At 40.0% G+C, this 4,814-nt stretch overlaps 1 pseudogene; it reads left to right on the plus strand.

Annotated features, from left to right (window-relative positions):
• Positions 1 to 760: 760 nt before the first annotated feature.
• On the plus strand, positions 761 to 2,303 carry LOC112391234 (inosine-5'-monophosphate dehydrogenase 2 pseudogene; annotated as a pseudogene).
• Positions 2,304 to 4,814: the final 2,511 nt, after the last annotated feature.

The following is a 4,814-nucleotide window of genomic DNA, read 5'->3' on the forward strand; positions in this document are numbered from 1 at the left end:
GATGAGAAAGAATGCAGTATTGCTTTGACTGCCTGCCATAATATAAAATGTAGTAAAATGTACAGCTGGTGATAGTCTAGTTAGAATTTTTTAATGAAATATAAAGGAAAAGATCAAGTGCTTAATTTTTACATGCTGCATTTCATTTAAAAAATTCATGGTATCTTTTTGAATAATTTTTACTCATGCAGATGTTCTGAATATTGGAAACAGACGTTTATTTTATTTCCTTGGTTCCCATTTCACACTAAGCTTTTGCACAAAGAAGGTGGGCTGAATAGCTAAATTATTTGTGAGTCAGGATTCCAAGGGTAATTATTCTCAGATAATTGCCAAATGACTCATGGCAAGACTTTCAATAATGTGTACCTTGGTTTGTCTAGTTCAGATCTGGAGGATACTGGTCGTTTAACGTAATAGAAAAGAACTTTAGGCTATTTAAGAAGACATGCATGTCAGTAAAAATGTGTTGACTCTTAAAGTAATAGACAACCCCATTTATATTATTTCTTAGTTAATGAATCATTGCTGTAAGAACTGTGTTTCACAAATTTCAGAATTTTGAAATTTCTAAATAATCAAAAGTACTTTTTCTTTTTAGCTTAACACACATTATAAGAAATTCAGTCTGAGTCATTTAGAATTAAGTGACTAGAAGTTATAATGGTGATTTAAGCTTTCCCCCCAAATTACCAGTATATAAAAATTTTGGCTCTGCGGCGTGGTCCTCGGAGACGCTTGGCCTTGCCCTGTGCTAGCCATGGCCGACTACCTGAGAGCGGCGGCACGTCCTACATGCCAGACGATAGACTCACTGCACAGCAGCTGTTCAACTGCACGGACAGTCTCACCTACAGCGACTTTCTCATTCTCCCCGGGTACGTCGACTTCACTGCAGACCAAGTGGACCTGACCTCTGCTCTGACTAAAAATATCACTCTGAAGACCCCACTGGTTTCCTCACCCATGGACACAGTCACAGAGGCTGGGATGGCCGTAGTAATGGCGCTTACAGGTGGTATTGGCTTCACCCACTACAACTGTACATCAGAATTCCAGGCCAATGAAGTTCGTGAAGTGAAGAAATATGAGCAGGGATTCATCATGGACCCTGTGGTCCTCAGTCCCAAGGATCGAGTGTGGGATGTCTTTGAAGCCAAGGCCTGGCATGGCTTCTGTGGTATCCCCATCACTGACACAGGCCGGATGGGGAGCCACCTGGTGGGCATCATCTCCTTAAAGGACATTGATTTTCTCAAGGAGGAGGAGCATGACCGGTTTTTGGGAGCGATCTTGATGAAGAGGGAAGACTTGGTGGTAGCCCCAGCAGGCATCACATTGAAGGAAGCAAATGAAATTCTGCAGCGCAGCGAGAAGGGAAAGTTACCCATTGTAAATGAAGATGATAAGCTGGTCGCCATCATTGCCCAGACAGACCTGAAGAAAAACCGAGATTACCCACTGGCCTCGAAAGATGCCAAGAAGCAGCTGCTGTGTGGAGCAGCCATCGGCACTCATGAGGATGACAAGTATCAGCTGGACTTGCTAGTCCAGGCTGGTGTGGACGTGATGGTTTTGGACTCTTCCCAGGGAAACTCCGTCTTCCAGATCAGCATGATCAAATACATCAAAGAGAAATACCCCAGTCTCCAAGTCATTGGAGGCAATGTGGTCACAGCTGCTCAGGCCAAGAACCTCACTGATGCTGGTGTAGATGCCCTGAGGGTGGGAATGGGCAGTGGCTCCATCTGCATCACTCAAGAAGTGCTGGCCTGTGGGCGGCCCCAATCAACAGCAGCGTACAACGTGTCAGAATATGCACGGTGCTTTGACGTCCCTGTCATTGCTGATGGAGGAATCCAAAATGTGGGCCATATTGCCAAAGCTTTGGCCCTTGGGGTCTCCACAGTTATGATGGGCTCCCTCCTGGCTGTTACCACTGAAGCCCCTGGCGAGTTTTCTTCTCTGATGGGATCCAGCTAAAGAAATATCATGGTATGGGTTCTCTCGAAGCCATGGACAAGCATCTCAGCAGCCAGAACCAATACTTTAGTGAAGCTGACAAAATCAAGGTGGCCCAGGGGCTGTCTGGGGCTGTGCAGGATAAAGGATCCATGCACAGATTTGTCCCCTACCTGATTGCCGGCATCTAGCACTCCTGCCAGGACATTGGTGCCAAGAGTTTGACCCAAGTCCAAGCCATGATGTATTCTGGAGAGCTCAAGTTTGAGAAGGGAACATTCTCAGCTCAGGTGGAAGGTGGTGTCCACAGCCTCCACTCATATGAGAAGCGTCTTTTCTGAAAAGGGATACAGCACACCCTTGGCTTTTCAATAAAAGTTTGAAAAAAAAATTTTGACCAATGTCTTACTCTTTAGATAAAGTAGGGGTCCCTGGCTGGATAACTTACAGAGCCATGTGCCTGATAGTCATGGATAACCCATGTGTCAAAGTGATGATTTGCCAGCTTGGTTAATGAATGAATATGCAGAGGACCTCAGGATATGTTTTGTGAGTGATTATCATTATCAGTAATGATGAGAATGAATTTATTGTGAGTTAGGTTACTTTCCGTATTTAATAATCTTCATTTTTCAAAGTTATATCATTCTGGAAAGAAAAATTACTAATGGATTTCTATTTGACAAATCATCTTTTTATAATGCGTATGATCCTTTAAAAAAGAATTATTTTCTCACTGCTATTTATTCTCTCCACATTGACCCTGCTAACAGGAAGAATATATCTGCTTGGGAAAGAGGAATCCCCAAATCTAGGCTTTGTTCTACTCTGTTTCCCACTAATCGATTCAAATAGATGTTAAAAAAAAAAACTCCTCAAAAAAGAAAGTCCATTGTCTTGAATGACTACGTATTCTTGCTATTCATAAATTTCATTCTGTTTTCCTGATTTACCCAAAATAAGGCAGTTTTCCTGTTGAGGTTAATTTAGGATATGTAAAATAACCCCATCCTCTAAAAAACAAGGTTGAAATATTTTATCCTGGATATCAGTGACAGTCATTTGTTTTTCACTATATTTAGATTCTCTCAGTATTCTTCTTAAGTCACAAGTTGATCAAGATTGTGATCTCATTTTGGTATAGTGTAAGGCTGTTGAGATGGAAAAGATTAAAAACCAAAACCAAAACCAAACAATTAAAAAATAACTTGTCCACTGTTTCTGGTCCCAGTTACCATATTGTGGTTAAAAGCAACTCCATATGATCTATCACTCTGATTCGTTTTCCCCTTGATTGTAAATGATAACCCAAACGTTCTTGGGCATACAAAAAAAACCCAAGTTCATTCTAATAAAAAAAGTTTGTGGAAGTGTGTGGGAAGTACAGAATTGAATTAATTCTGTGCCCTTGGAAAATTTTGACATCTGTACCAAATGCAACACGTTTTCATCATTTTTAATATGGCCCCAGAAAGGATATTAGTCCAGTAGATTTCTCAATCCTGTGATAAGGAAAAAAAACTTTTGTTATTTTCTATCATTACTTGCTTCTTTCATCTCTCAATGGTAGCGCTATGGTACAAGGTCGAAAGTGAAGTGGTCAGAGTTGAATAGCAGAGCAGAGTATCATGTTATCTGGATGTCAGTGGTAGGCACAAGTTCACTCAGTGTAGAACCAAGTGAAAAAGACTAGGAGGGATGAGGAAATAGTGCAGGTTGCATAACCATACACACAGATCCATTCAGGAACCAAATAAAGGACCAAAAGCAGTAAAAAGTAAAAACAACAAATTCTGCCATTAAAATTCTCAAATTTCACATTTTTTTCTTGATAAAGAATGGGCATATGAGAAGGCATTTTAAAAATGACAAGTGCTCAGAATTTCAACTATGGAAACACAACTAATTGTCAAAATTGTGAAATATTAGGCTTATTACATTAGTACTTTAGCAGGAAATAAATATTGCCAATGTTTGTGTGTTGGTGAAGCAGGAGTGGAACAGAAAGAAATGTGAAGGAAATTGCGCCTGTATAAAACAAAAATTGAGGGTAGAATTTCATCTTAATGGAATTAAGCAAATATATGTGCGTGTGCAGTCACACGTGTGCATAGCTAAGTAAACACAATGATCAGTTTTGAGTTTAATGGGCTTCCAAGCTCAACAATCAAGCACTATATATATATATATTTTTTTAACATCTTTATTGGAGTATGATTGCTTTACAATGGTGTGTTAGTTTCTGCTTTATAACAAAGTGAATCAGTTATACATATATCCCCACTATATTTTTTAAAGATAGGAAAATGAGATCCAGTAAAGCTGGCTTATCTTACACCTTTGACTCCTGATATGTTCTTCATACTGTACTTCTCCTTGGTGAGTGAGTGAATGAGGCCAAAGTGTGCTTCAATTGTCAGATTTTTATTTTCCCACTTTTCTGACTTCATGCGAGTGATGATCTCCCTGTACCTTTATTTCTAACATTGGGACTAAACTATCGCATCGTCCATCAACCCCTTTCTTAGCATGAATCAGTTAACACCTGTAAATCACTTTAAGTCATTGAGGGAAACGTGCGATGTAAATACAAGGTTAGTTGTGAAAAAAACCCCACAAAACCAGAAGCTAATTTCCTTCAAAAAGCATTGATATTTAAGGAACATAATGCTAGCTTTGTCTAGCTGAGCTGCCAATATTTTGCAAACAGAAGTTTTATTGTGCCAGAGGCAGCAAGAACAGGTGAGCTTTTTCCTAATGAGACAGAGTGAAAAGGAAATATTGAGGCCTTTACCGTCCTAAAAGTGCAGGAGCAATAATGCGGAAAGAGAAGGCAAAGACAGCCAGGATTA

This window comes from Neophocaena asiaeorientalis, unplaced genomic scaffold (assembly GCF_003031525.2).
Source record: "Neophocaena asiaeorientalis asiaeorientalis breed wild unplaced genomic scaffold, Neophocaena_asiaeorientalis_V1.1 scaffold119, whole genome shotgun sequence".
In the NCBI taxonomy this organism is placed as follows: Eukaryota; Metazoa; Chordata; class Mammalia; order Artiodactyla; family Phocoenidae; genus Neophocaena; species Neophocaena asiaeorientalis.